Source organism: Octopus bimaculoides, chromosome 9 (assembly GCF_046866305.1).
Source record: "Octopus bimaculoides isolate indiv1 chromosome 9, ASM4686630v1, whole genome shotgun sequence".
Lineage (NCBI taxonomy): Eukaryota > Metazoa > Mollusca > Cephalopoda > Octopoda > Octopodidae > Octopus > Octopus bimaculoides.
In genome coordinates, this window is record NC_142936.1 from 94,806,313 (window position 1) to 94,822,297 (window position 15,985).

General features: G+C 38.5%; 1 non-coding gene across 1 annotated transcript in view; it reads right to left on the bottom strand.

Moving 5' to 3' along the window:
• The window catches only part of LOC106882068 (uncharacterized), a 20,286-nt gene extending 9,966 nt beyond the window's left edge, over positions 1-10,320 (bottom strand). Inside the window, exon 1 of the transcript XR_016243251.1 lies at positions 10,210-10,320. This is a non-coding gene — a transcript (uncharacterized LOC106882068). The remainder of the gene's footprint in view (positions 1-10,209) is intronic.
• Positions 10,321-15,985: the final 5,665 nt, after the last annotated feature.

Below are 15,985 nucleotides of genomic sequence, written 5' to 3' on the forward strand. Positions count from 1 at the left end.
TGTATGTATGTATGCATGCATGCATATAGACACATATATATTAACAGAGTGATTAATTACAACGTAAAATCCATCGTCAAAACAAAATGATGTAAATATAATTACAGATTGTTAAATGGTATTTCACTTAGAAAAAATTAGGACATCACTACTTACGTACACCACGCCATCACTGCCACCGCCACCACCGCTAACATTAGAACGACGATGACCGCCACCACCTCCATTACCACCACTACTACCACTAGCACCGCCACCAACAGAAATAACAAGCGAAGTCGCGGCCTATTTTGTATTACATAATAACAGGTGAACCTTTACCAGAACAACAAACAACAGAAACAATCACCTGAATGCATTAGAATAACTCTAACAATCAGAACAATTCTTAAAGCAACTTTCCCAAAGCACTTAACGAGCGAAGACTGACAGTACAGGACAGTGAATACGTTTAAGTAAATGCATTCACAATGTATTGAATGCATTGTTTATAGATATTTCACCTGTTTGGTACTCATGTCGTTAAAGAGTCAACGAGGAAACTGCTACGTGGTCGCTTGCTTTGCAAGAAATAATAGTTTAATCGCCTTCAAATAACCTCTCGCCGTCTTGAAAAGGAGGGAGATTTCTGATAACGTGGTTCATCTGTGTATAGTCATGGTGGAAAGTGGAACGCCTTTGATCTTTTATAATGGGTCTGCTGTATCAGAGATGACCTGGGGCTAAATAACAGCACAGACCAATGGCAACAACCACACACACACACGCACATTGCTGAACGCAAGTTTTTCTAATCTGAAGAATATCACAAAGTATTCAACAAATAATTAAGCAATAATTTGAGATTTTTAGGGCTGCAACATAACTCTACATGAGGGTCTTCAATCTACGTAACAGCGACCCCTTGACATTCTGAATATACAAGCGGGTGACAAATGTCAAAGTGGCCCTAATGAGGTCGTTAGGTGTTTTAAAATCGTAGCCGTTCTAAACGTAAGCATTGTACACCCGCCACAAAGTTGTGATTATATTCTAAATTGGACTTTGTATTACTAGTAAGCAGAAACCAGACTGGTGATGTACCAAAGTCCCATGTTCATAGTTTGCTTCGTTTAGATATAAACCACTATGGACTGAGTATTAATTATTAATATTTAATATATTAAATGAATATCATTTATTGAAATTAAAGTGAAATATAAGAAATATGGAGCTTTTAGTTTTAATTCTTTCACAAATATTTTTCTGACGTGTTATATATGAATATAAGTACGTTTATTTATATTGATCCTCGCTGGTTAGTGTGGTTGTACTAAACTGGAAACAAACTTTGTGATGATTTGAGTAAAAGCAAGTGAATTTTGCGTACGATTTGAGGAAACAGCCCTGCATGAGTGCGTGTCTTTATTACTGGTTTGTGATCCTGTTACTAAAGAATTGCTAGAATCTGAGACAAAATTTTCATCGATTTAGAAAATTGAAAAAAATTTAAGGTAAAAATGTAATTCTAATAAACCACTTGAGGAAAGGTCTTCTTTGAAATTTCTTGGTCTTACTTTCTGACCTGATCTTTCTTGGGGTTCTTACATACACAATCAATTGATAGGTCTGCTTCCTGCAAGATTGGGTCATTGTGTAGGTCAAAGGACTACCTCACATTTCAGGCCATTTTGCATCTTTACAAGTCCACAATTCATCCTTGTATGGAATGTTATCATATTTGGACAGGTGCACCATCTTGTCACTTGTCTCTCCTCGATCGGGTTCAGGTATGAGTCTTTAATTTGATTGGTCCTTCTCCTGCTTCGGCTCTGCAATCTTTGTCACATCGACGTGACGTCACCAGTCTTAGTCTTTTCTACCATTATTGCCAAGAGAAGTGTTCTGAAAAACTTTCTTTCTTAGTTCCAGATCACTTTGTGCCATCTCACCTAACTTGAAACTCACATCGCTTTCATCCAAATGCTGTTGTACTTCCATGAACAAGGAAATCTTCCTCTGGTCGTAGCTGTTTTTCATGAATTGCCAGACTTCGGAATTCTCTTCCAACCCAGACCAGAACTCTTATGACCAGAAGTCTTTCAAGTCTAAAGTAAATTCATTCTTTTCCTCTTAATTTCTCCCTTTTCTTAGTCCTTACACTTAGTGGCTTTTGAGCTTGTTTGAGACTTTCTAATAAATTTAAAATTCCAAACATTTTTGCTATCCGCTGTGTTATTCATTGACAACATTTAACTGTAAAACGTCTTCGTGATTAACTGAATGAAGCTTTACAAGTTGTCATCGAAGCAATGAATAAGACTGAAGCTCGACCGCTAAATACGTGTATATTCTTTGTTGTTGTTGATATTGTGTAAATAAATGTCATTATTGTTCCTTTCGCTTTAACAAGGGACATATTGTCTCCCTGCTGTTTAAATTTCAATAGTTCTGTCGTTAAAAATGTCAGAAAGGCAATCAATAGTTGGTTGTAGCGTTGGTGGTTGCGGTTGTAGTACTCATTCTGGAAATGGTGATTGTGATAGTGATGTTGCATATAGAAGTAGTAGTAGTAGTAGTAGTAGAGGTTATAATTGTAGTAGTAGTAGTATGTATGGTTACGGTAGTAGTGGTAGTGGGAGTAGCAGAGGTTCCAGCAGCAGTAGTAGTAGTTGTTGTTGTATAAGTAGTAGAGGTTATACTAGCATTATTGGTGAGTGTGGTTGTGATAGCGATGGTGGTTGTTGTGGTGGTACATTTATTTATTTAATTCTTTGCTTAATCTGAAGGAAGGGTGATGCCGTTGTCCATAGAATTCATAGACCCTCCAAAGATCTTGGAAGCAGGACTGATCTTTAAATATTATTTCATCTACAATTTAAAAAGAAATCAAGTAACTTCGCATTAATCTAGTTCGTGTGCAGGAACTAAACAAATTTCAGTTTGGCAAAGCTCCGCTTACACAACTAAAATATATCGTTTGTTATCTAATATAATACATGCGAATGTCAGTGTCAACTTTACTCTTAGAAGCCGTAGTCCAACATATCCTACCATTTTGGAATCAGGCCGACTCTGTGAGGAAATTAAAAACTCTCCGGACCGAATCCGGACCCGCAGTCCTGAAATTTTGGATTCCCAAGTTTTCATTACTGCGATTGTTTTCGGTGATTTTTTTACGTGATTGTTAGAGATGAATTTTTTTTGGACATAACAATTTTTATAACTTGGAAATAAATTTTGGAAATAATTGGAAATTAGTTGCGAAATCCAGCGATTATTTTCGGCGATTTTTTTTACGTGATTTTTTGCGACGAATATGGTCATCATTGTGGTATGACTCTGGAGGAAGCAATTGCAACAAATTCTCCAAAACAAGTCAGAGATCTGTCTGCAGATCTTCCCATTCAGGGTCAGTAGCTTAAAAGCTATATATACTAGCTTAAATGCCGCCCTATCGATCGGTTTTAAGCTAGTTTCTTATATGTGAGAATAAAAGCTCTGGCTTAGCTCCAGATGACAACTTTGCTACGAGAGCAAAGAATTTGATCAGTTTTTAACGCACACTAATAACTCTGCGATAATTGCCTGCCAAGTTGAATTAAAAAATAAAAGAAGAAATATGGATGAAACAATATATGTTAGGATTTTGAAAACAAAACAGTAGATTTTCTTGCTTTTCTGATATTTTTAACAAATGAAATTCAAACAGCAAGGAAATAAAATCTCGTTGAATCAAATGAATAACAATTACTAGTTATCGCCAAGCCAACATGGCAGTCCCCAAAATAGGACGAATGCTGCCGTTGATTAGCTCCAAGAGGCCATCACCTCTAGCTAGCTATGTGACACACGAACCTGTGTCCATTATAACCTTCGAATGGACACAGGTTCGAGTGTCACATAGCTAGCTAGAGGCGATGGCCTCTTGGAGCTAATCAACGGCAGCATTCGTCCTATTTTTCTGGACTGCGTGTTAGCTTGGCGATAACTATTAATATCCAGTACTGCTGCCGTAGTCTCCTTTAGACAGACTTAGAAATATTAATATTGCTAATAACAATTAAGTTACTCAGCAAAGTTCAATTTACAAATTACAACATGGCAGATCAGAACTTCTATCATTTTCCCCACATAAAAGGCATTTCTGGAGATATGTGATGATCAAGAATATTAACATCTTCATCTTCTAGCATTGAAGAAAGACATGGTGTCTAGATTTTAAAATTTTGGAGAGCTGAAAATATCAGAGTTGGCTGTAAATCGATTTCCGATCGATGCAAACAAATCTTACTTCAGATCTATTTGAAGAACTGTTAGTCTTGCAAAATGGCTTTGAAGTTCAGATGCTATTTCACCAAAAGAGTAATGGAGTTTCATTATTACCGACGGAAGCGGTATTAGTTCAAAATAGCATTCTGTAAATCTTAACGTGAATATGCTGTAGAAAGCCAAAAAACTGCAGTATTCGTCTTGAGAAAGCAACTTAAATAGGCGTACAGTGCTGAAAAGCACTGAAGTAGCAGACGACAATCGTCTAGTAGCTGCAGTGGAATTGCTAAATCCGGATTTCTGCAACGTCGCGCATCATCCACTAACAACTAAATGCATGTATACACTAACAACTAAATGCTCAGGTCAATTTAGTCTCTACTGATATAGAAAAACAACGATCAGCATTATATGTCTTTACGAGATGCTTTCTCGAGATGATTACCGCAGTTTCCTTGCCTTCCACAGAAAGTATTTCACCGTAAACATTTTTATCATAAAACGTATTTGCCGTAAGAAATTTCACTGTAAAGGAGGCATAAAGCAAATTATGATCTAGATAACGCATTTTAATGAAATTACCTTACACTAATTAGAAAGTTAATTGATGAAGTTGCCATTTTAAGAAAACGGTCGATCTGTTTTCTATTGCAACGTATTCTTTTAAAGACTAACTTTCCAACAGCAAAAATGTTTACGATGAATTTTTACGGACACGATACAGAATGTTAATGAAGTTCATTGTTTAAGCAAATAAAAACAAAACCTGTCTTTGGAAGGAAGTTGTTTTGCTGTTGGTGTTTGCATCCTCATACCTGGTGGAGAAAGGATTCAGTACAGTTGTACAATAGTTAACTAAACAGTGAAGGAGATTTACGGCTCTCTTAGATAAATATCAAACCTTAATTGTTACTTATCAACTATTAAACTTTGTTTCTAGAATATAAATAATTCGATAATTATCGTAAATTATCTTACATTTATTTTCTTTTATCGCAAAGATAACCAAAAACTTGTTTGTTAACACAAATAATAAAACTAGGAATAGTTTATTTAAAATTTCGTTTGTAGTGTTGTCCTTTGTTCCCTCTGTGTGCGTGTCTGTCTCTCTCACTCTCTCCCCCCTCTCTCTCTCAATCTCTCTCTCTCTCTCTCTCTCTCTCTCTCTCAATCTCTCTCTCTCTCTCTCTCTCTCTCTCTATATATATATATATATATATATATACATCTATCGATCTATCTTTCTATCTATCTATCTATCTATCTATCTATCTATCTATCTATCTATCTATCTATCTCATTTATTTGTTTCAGTCATTTGATCGCGGCCATGCTGGAGTACCACCTTTAGTCGAGCAAATCGACCCCAGGACTTATTCTTTGTAAGCCTAGTTCTATCGGTCTCTTTGTCCGAATCGCTAGGTTACGGGCACGTAAACACACCAGCATCGGTTGTCAAGCGATGTTGGAGGGACAAACACAGACACACAAACATATACACACACATACATGTATATATATATACATATATACGACGGTCTTCTTTCAGTTTCTTACCATGTGGTAAGCAAGCTACTTACCACACAGCCACTCCTGAGCCTATTTTTTCCTGAACCTGTATATATATATATATATATATATATATATATATATATATATATATATATATATATATATGCGAGTAAAAATAAATACAAAAAAGGTGGGGTTTTTTGTATGATTGTGTATAGAGGAATATATTATTTTGTTTAAAAGAGTTCCAACACTGTCTGTTTTTTATGTTTTATTTATATTCCTGCAGAACTAATGTGGGGTATAGAATATGGAATATACAATATATAATATAATATACAATATACAATATAAAATAAAATAAAATAAAAATGGATGGCACCATGAAAAAAAGTATTGAATGTAGATGAAATATTGAGTGTTCAATATAAAGGATCAAAAATATAAATATATAAATATAAATATATATATATAAAGGCAACAGAGATATTTATTGTAGCGTTAAAGATGTATGTCTGTGTGAGAGTGTGAATGCGACATATAAGAACATATCAAAGACAGGCCGTCGTACAAAGAAAAGTGTGTATGTGAGTGATACATGTGTGTATGAGTGTTTACAGCAGATAGAAAGAGAGTCAATAACACGTGAGCAATTATACCAGATCTTTAGTACACTAAGGGAAAGTTCTGTATGTGAAAGTGAGGAGAGACTGAGTGTGGCAGTGCTGATCACTAGTTGTGATGTCGTGGCATCGATGCCGGGCCGTGATTCTTGTTATACAGATGTTCGTCGCTGGCTGAGAATTTCTTGTCTGTTTAAGATCTCTTGTCTGTTTATTTACCGTGGTGAAGCTGAGTCACCTAACAGAATCGAAGAGAGAGATGTGCCGCGGAGGTTTGGTTTGGTGTACATAGTAAGTCGTGTTGACGCTAGTGGTGTAGAGGCTGTTTGGTAGTAGTCGTAGAAACGTGTTGCTCATGACGATGATGCTGGATAGTAGTCGTAGACTCTTGTTGCTGATGTGGCGACGGCGGTGGTCATCGTTGGCTGGACGAAGCTGTTGAAGTGGTCGCTGGAATTGCTGCTGCTGTCGTGTGGTACACGGAACAGTTCTGTGTGTGTTTGTGTGTGTGTGTGTGTGTGTGTGTGTGTGTGTGTGTGTGTGTGTGTATATATACATAAACATACATATGTGTATTTATTTATTTATGTGTTTCAGCCAAGTGGCTGCGGTCATATATATATAATTTCCGTAAAAATTTGACACAGAAAGAAAGAAACAGTAACCAACGCAAATATCTAAAACGAGGGACATGTTGAGTGGTTTATGTGGCTGTGTGGTTAAGAAGCTCGCTTTGCAACCATGCGGTTTCGTGTTCAGTCTCTATGCGTGTCACCTCGGCCATGTGTCTTCTGCTATATTCGTGGGTCAACTTGATGCCTTGTAAGTGAATTTAATAGCTGGAAACTGCTATGTGTTTATGCTTGTCCACAGTTTCATCGATTGTTTACGTTACCGTAACTTAGCGGTTCGGCTCAAGGAACTGATTCAATAATTACGAGACTTAAAAAAATGATTACTGAGGTCGATTTGTTTGTCTAAACCTTTCAAGGTGGTGCCCCAGCAGGGCCTCAATCCAATGATTGAATCAAGTAAAAGCTAAACGTTAAAAGATTCGTCATATCAACCAGGATGTCCCAACCTTTAATAACTCAGCGATCCCTTTCACACGGTGACATTTTACAAAACCCCACCCGCCCGCCAACCCGCCCACCACCACATATTTTGCATAGCCCGAGGCTATAGGAAAGACACTTGCCCAAGATGTCACGTGGTGCAATTGAACCCGAAATCACGTGGTTGCCAAGCGAGTTTTTTTTTACCACACAATCATACCTGTACAGACGCAGGCATGACTGTGTGATAAGAATCTTGCTTTCCAATCACATGGTTCCGGGTTCAGTCCCACTGCGTTGTACTTTAAGGCAAGTGTCTTCTACTATAGCCTTTGGGTTGACCAAAGCCTTGTGAGTGGATTTGGTTGACGGAAAGTATATAAAGTGTGTGTGTGCTTATGTTTGTCCCCCACTACCGCTTGATAACCAGTACTGGTGTGTTTACGTCCCCATAAGTTAGTGGTTCGGCAAATGAGACCGATAGAATAAGTGTCAAGCTTAAAGAAAAATAAGTACTGGGATCGATTCGTTCGACTAAAAATACTTCAAGGCGGTGCCCCAGCATGGCCGTAGTGGAATGACTGAGAAAGGTAAAAAGATAACGAAAAAAAAAAAACTATAGAAAAATGACAACAAACACATGTAAAACCACGATTTAGCTGAGTGACAGGTGACACAAACAGACAACGAGGAACGAGGTTCTCTTCCCGTTTGTGACTCATTATATTTCCTGTCACGGGGTATTTCTCCTGACACAAATATCTCTATTTACGTCATAAGACAGAAAATTTAATTCATTCATAATTTTTTAGGCCAACAATAAAGGACGTTTAACCAAATGTGAAGAAGCAACATTCACGCCTACTTGTCAAGCATTGCTCATAAACAAAAAAATAGGCTTGTAAGCATGCAATGACCTTCGACCGCAGCTAAATTTCCTAGTTTAAGAAGTCACTAAAGTTACTATTACAAAAAGTAAAAGAAAAACAAAAAACAAAAACAAAGTTGGAAATGACAATGATATATTTAAATAAATATTTACATTGCAGTTTCTACTGGTATGAGCATGGTGTGTATGTGTGTGTATAAATATTTGGGTTGGGTACACCCTAGCACAACATGAAATCAGATGAAGTTACTTTGACCTGAAAATAAATATTCCTTCTTTTGGTGACACACGGTCACAAACGCGCGCGGGCGTACACATATACATATACGGATCTACACATACATACATACATACATACATACATACATACATACATACATACATACATACATACATATCTATCTGTCTGTCTATCTATCTATCTATCTATCAATCTATACACACACATATATATGTACACACAGACACAGACACACACACACACACATATATATATATATGTATATACACACATGTACACATATTTATATATACATGCCTGTGTATATTTAGTTAGTATGTGTGTGTGTGTGTGTGTGTGTGTGTGTGTGTGTGAATATACGCACACACATTCCCGTACAGAAAAATATTTATATAATACATGCATGCATATATGTATGTAGGTTCGTCTGCGCCATTATCTATCTATATATGCACAAGAATCTGAATAGTCATATATAGACATAGGTATATATATATGTATATATACAGACGTGCAAATATACACACGCACACACACGCATATATGCTTATATGTATGTGCAAGAGATTAAAGTGAATATATCGTGCATGTGTGTATAAGTGCTTGTGCTTCTATATGTATACACGTACATGTTTAAATACATGCGTATATAGTATATACATGCATGTATAAAATATACATCTATGTATATATACATAGGCACATATAGAGAAACAAATAGCTAGACATGGAGGATCTGCATATAGGCATGCATGTATGTACGTACGTACGGACGTATGTATGTATGTATGTATGTATGTATGTATGTATGTATGCACGCGCTCGTGCATACACACACACACACACAAACATTGTTTGTAAAAAACATAAACCCGAAAGAAAAAGCACACTCTTAAGATGTAGAGCAGAATATATTAAGAATATGGAAGGCCGGTTTATGGGACCACCTTAGGTTTCCCGTCCATAAAGGGTTTAGCTTTATGGCTTATCATCAGATCCCAAAACATGTTGGCCCATGACCTCTTAAAATATCTATCTATCAATCTATCTATCTATCTATCTATCTATCTATCTATCTATCTATCTATCTGTCTATCTATCTGCATGTTGTTTGTCTTGTTATTCTTCTACTCTTTTAGGGGGTGTAATGATTGAGCTACGGCCATGCTATAGCATGAGCTTCAGGTAATTCTAATCGAACTCCCGAGCATCATACCGGTGTAATACACGTATTTGGACGGGTATCTGTGGGTGAGTGTACATATTTATCTATGTATAATTTAATATACGGCACCCCCCCCCCACACAAACACACTGTGATGTATATACCCAATTATAAATATTATGCGTATATGCATGGATGTATACGTCTCCATGCATGTAAACACCCAGTTATATAACTCACACATATACATATAAAAATGAATATATATATATATATATATATATATATATATATATATATATATATATATATATACACGCATATACAGGTAAAGATGAATATATATATATATATATATATATATATATATATATACACACACACGTATATATATTTGTAAACATATGCATATAAGACCATAAACACAGACCCAAATCCTTATAATATAAATCTAAAATTGACATTCGTCTTACCTGGAAAATATGTCACTGGCGGTGCCGGGGAAAGGTCAGCTTAGAACTCCGAGTGGCGTACGACGCTGTTGGCTGGTTGGCTGGCTGGCTGGCTGGCTGGCTGGTGGGTTGGTGGGTTGGTGGATAGATATTTGTGGTGAAGGTAGAGGTGCTGGCGGCGGCGGCGGTTGCAGTGGTGGTGGTGGTGGTGGTGGTGGTGTTATTGATGGTGGCCTTGGTGTTGGTGGTGATGATGGTCGTGGTGGTGGATATGTTCATGGCGGTGGTTGAGATGGTGGTAGTGGTGGTGTCAATTGCGGCTGTGATGATGGTGGTGGTGTTCGTGATGTTGCTCGAAGGAAGACAATTGTGTTGGCGGTGGTTGAGGCGGTGTTTGTGGTAGTGGTGTAATAGAAGTCGTAGAGAGCCATAGTAGTAGTAGTAGCAGCAGCAGCAGCAGCAGCAGCAGCCGTAGTAGTAGTAGTAGTAGTAGTAGTAGTAGTAGTAGTAGTAGTAGTAGTAGTAGTAGTAGTAGTTGGTGGTGGTTGTAGTAATTGTAGCACTTGCATGGGTAAAGGTGGTAGCGCAGTGGTTGTTGTAGTGCTGATGGTGGTGGTACTATTAATAGCAGTTGCAGTAGTAGTGTCAATGCTTCTTGCGATAGTATCAAAAGTGATAGTAGTAGTAGTAGTAGTAGTAGTGATTTTTATATTCGCGTGTTTTTTTTTATCTTCTTCTTGTTTCAGGCGTTGGTGTGCGGCCATACTGGGGCACCATCTTGAAGAGTTTAGTCATCCCAGCTTTCACTTTTGCCTAATCACTAGGTCACGCAGCTGTAAACAAACCAACACCGGTTGTCAGGACGTATATATGTGTGTGTGTGTGTGCGCGCGCGGAGTGGGGGTGAAGCGGAGGGATAAACATACATATATACGACGGGCTTCCACACAGTTTGTACACCTACTACGAACAAATGGGGGGAAGTGCTTTCAAGCAACCCCACCCCCAACAGCATCTACACCTGCATTAACAACACTGCCTTTCCCGTCACCACGACTACCGCTATCACAGTCACCATCATCACAAACGCAAACATGACCAAATTCACGCACACACATCAGCACCGAAAGCACATTTCCCAACACGAACAAAATAGGAAGAAAAAGAGAGAGACAAGAAAATCGCAAATACAAAACTATAGACACAAATAATATAAAACTAATGGGTCACACATACTAAAATACAAGCATGGCACACAATAACTAAATCACACTAACCAGTAGTGTCCCACAACACATAAGAATTATCCAAATTTTGCAACACGCATACATTTTAAAAAGCAAATACCTTAAAATGTGAACGATCTCACGGTCTAATATAAACGAAAGACTCCCTAAAGAATTGGTCGTCGCTGCTAGCATATCCTTTCATAGGAATAAAGTAAGTGACTATTTTTCTCGTTCCTTCTTGTAAAGTATGTCTGTACTCAGAATAGGCAGTGAAAACATACGTTGATTGGAGTTGCCCTTAGAAGCAAGGCTATCTACTTAATCATCACACGTAATCAAATATATGTGATGGCCATCTGCGAGACCAGAGTTTCCGATCCACAAGCCTTCATGGGAATACGAGATTTACTTATCTCCATGTCAACTGGGAATGGAAAGTGGATCTGCGATGTTGTGTCGGAACGGTCTGAATCTCAAGATACGGACCCTCTTCTTGGATTCAGAAAATAAAGTTGTGGTCCTGGATGCGAGCAGTAGCGAAGAGGATGTTTTCAGGTTAGTAACTGTTTATGCTCCGCTACTGGGGACATCTGAATTTCTACAGGCGTCTGGAGGTTTTCCTAGGAACGTCCCATTCTTTAGTACTAGAATACTTTCTTAAATGTATGTTTGAAATATACATGACTAACTGAGAGAGAAGGGCGCAAAACCATGGCAAACCTGCAGCGATGTCCCCAATCGTCTGACAGACACCGACTGGATTTCTCGGATGTGCCATGTGGACTTGACCTAGCCATATCGGGTCATTTAGGTTGTATCTAGGTAGAGCATTCTGTTGACCAGAAGATAAGGATAGCATATGTTGTCCACATTTTATAACCGTCGGATACACAAACCAGAAATTTGTGACCTGTACGATCGACCTAGATACGCTTTGTAGAAATGGATGGGGTTATTGGAAGCTGAACACGCCATTCCCGGCACACCTAGCTTATAGAGACCGGATTAGCGAATCTGCTAAGCGGGTGTTGACGCAGCCAACCATCAGCAAGCAGTGTTTATCCGTCTGGTAGCTGTAGTGAAAGAGTTTGTGTGGTGGACCAAATTAGAAGGTCTGCAGACAAGCACCTTCCTCTTTGGCCAAGCCCTCATCAACCTTTTTCAAGTGCCATTTGCAAAAAAAAAAAAAAGATGAATAAGTAAGTGCTGCCTTCCAGCCAATTTGTTGGATGGTGAGTGAGAATAACAAGAATGGTACATGCAAACGGGCCTGCTTTGAGCATGGTCATATAGATTGGGAGGGGAGGGTGGGGAAAGGACACTCACTCTAGTAATCACGGTGATCGTGGTTCTGTGATCGCAGTCGTTGGAGATCCCTTTTTTTTGGGGGGGGGGGAAGACATTTTCTTGTTTGTAAATCATCATCATCACCGCCGCCGCTGCCCTCGTCATCGTCGTCGTCGTTAAAAATAAGATAAAAATGTAAGAGAAATCATCATCATCATCATCATCATCATTGTCGTCATCGTCGTCATTATCAATGTTGTTGTTGTTGTAACTTTAATTTGGCAGATGACATGGGTGAAAGTCAAAAGTTCTTATCAGAAATCTAGATCAAGACACTTTAGAACCAGAAGAAAGATAACAATACAATGTGGTGGTGGTGGTGGTGGTGGTGGTGGTGGGGTGACGTCGGCGATGGTGTTGGTTGTATCAGTGTTAATTGCTGATATTGTGGTGGTGGTCGTTCCTGGTAATTGCTAGTAATAATGCGACAATGATATGTTAGATTAGAAATAATTAAGAAATGGAGTAGATAAAACGGAAGAGAGAGAGAGAAAGAGAGAGAGAGAGAGAGAGAGAGAGAGATAGATAGAGAGCGAAAGAGAGAGAGAGGGAGACAGAGGGAGAAAGAGAGAGATAGAAAGAGAGAGTGAGGGAGAGATACAAAGAGAAAGAGAGAGTGAGAAAGAGAGGGAAAGAGAGAGAGAGAACGAGAGCGAGAGAGTGTGAGAGAGAGGGAAAGAGAGAAAGCTTAAAATAACGTTTCATTTTTCGATGTTCTTCTCCCTCCCCCTCCACCATCATCATCATTATTTTTATTATTATTCAGGTCACTGCCTGGGATCGAACTCGGAATCTTGGGGTTAGTAGCCCGCGCTCTTAACCACTACCCCACATACACGATAAATGTTGATGGTTATTGAGTGAAGTGAACCCGAACAAGTGTCAAGTGTTGGATGTTATTAACTGATTAAACGACCTTCGCTCGTATGTCTGAAATCACCTTCGAGACAGGTGAAATAAATGTCATCGAAGAAAAAGTTTCATTAAAATTATTGGGAGTTGCCTCCCTTGAAAGACGGCAGACTCATTCGACCTGAAAATTTCCTTTCTGGAGTCCCTCTTTTATTATGTCTGTTAGTGTTGGTTTCCCCTTTTGGAATAATGCAGTGAAAGGGGTTAAATAGCAGAGAACGGACAACAGATACGTATTATTTGATATTTAGTTTAGTTTGATTTAATTTAATTTCAATTTAAGAGTTGAAATTCTGCTTTGGTCAAGTCTGGACCGGATTTAAACCAAGGGTGGGGCAGCAAGGCACTTCAAGTTCGGTGGGCCCCTTTTACACAAGAATTCAAATCTTAGAAATTTACCAAATTTAAATCTCAAACCCCGTTTATTTCATATAATTGAATCGGACGAGTTAGCAGAGAAAGTTTAAATAAATGACTGAAAATGTCGCTTTATAGATACACTTTTTCAAAATCCAAATTTCGTTTTTAAAACATCTACTTGAGGTGTTTGACTTTTCCTTCATTGAGAAAAGTACAAAGAAGTGGGAAAGAAGGGGCAGGACACTTTATTTCACGTTGCTCCAGTTCGCTCATCTGTAGAAATAGGCTGCGACGTCACTGGTGCTAAGCTGTATCGGCCCCTTTGCCTTTCCCTTGGATAACATCGGTGACACGGAGAGGGGGAGGCTGATATGTATGGGCGACTGCTGGTCTTCCATAAAAAAAAAAAACAACCTTGCCCGGACTTGTGCCTCGGAGGATAACTTTCTAGATGCAATCCCATGGTCATTCATGACCGAAGCGGGTCACAACAATTTATCAAATATATTTTTAATACCACAACACACATAGACACATAGGCACATACTCACTCTTACACACGAAGACATTCAGTCCCCGTCCACACATACAAACGCTTGTAACAAAGTCCGATTTTTCAACTGAGCCAATTAATTTACAGCCAAATATTTCAGGGGCAACAACTCTTTTATAATAATTAACGGGAGGTAACTCTTTGCAAATCCCAATCAACTTCTGCTGCCGTTCCCAATGTTTAATTAATATACATATTTTATTCTTTTCTTTTCTTTCTCTAATTTGACTGGGGCCATACTGGGGCAACACCTTAAATGCTTTAGTCGAACAAATTTCTTTTGGTAGCTGACGCGATAATTTTCTGCGGCTTTACACATATGAACATCGGTTTTCCGTTGCAGAGGGAACAAACAGACACACACACACACACACACACACACACACACACACACACACGTATATATGCGCGTTCGTGTGCATGTGTATAAATGGATAGAAATGTGCATGTACGTATGTGTGCAGAACTACGTTTTACTCTTTTACTTGTTTTAGTCATTTGACTGCAGCCATGCTGGAGCACCGTTTTTTATTCGAAGAAATCGACCCCAAGACTTATTCTTTGTAAGCCGAGTACTTATTCACTCGGTTGTCAAGCGATGGTCGGGACACACACACACACACACACACACACACACACACACACACACACACACACAGACACACACACGACGGGCTTCTTTCAGTTTCCGTCTACCAAATCCCCTCATAAGGTTTTGGTCGGCCCGAGGCTATAGTAGAAGACACTTGCTCACTGTGTCATGCAGTGAGACTGAACCCGGAACCATATACTTTGTAAGCAAGCTACTTACCGCACAGCCATGCCTGCGCCTTATCTGTTTATACATATGCACGCACATACACATTCTTAGGTATAATATGATACTCAGGTATAATACGGGCTTCCACACAGTTTCCATCCATCAGATTCATTCCCTAGACTATAATAAGTTGTAATTCTTGACAAAAAAGAAAAAAAAAGATAAAAAAAACACATATTGACTCGGAAGTAATTATTATATAAAACAAAATTTTATGTTTTGCATAAATTTATTTATTTGTGAATTTAATATTTTACAGCAGTTAACAAATCTCTCTTTTTTCGCTGGTTGCAGAGAAATCAGTGCAACGAAAAAACTTTTAAGTGTCTTGAAGAATGGCAAACTGAGATGTACAGATGCAAAAAGATGTTCAGGTGTCAATCTATTCTTTTCTACTCGAGGCACAAGGTCCGAAATTTGGTGGGAGCGGGGCAGTGCTTTGATGTATATGTGTATGCATGCGGGTGTATATATGTGCGTGCCGTGTGTGTATTTTTGTGCGTTACATGTGCCTGTGTGAATGTAAGTGTGTGTGTGTGTGTGTGTGTGTGTGTGTGTGTGTGTGTGTGTGTGTGA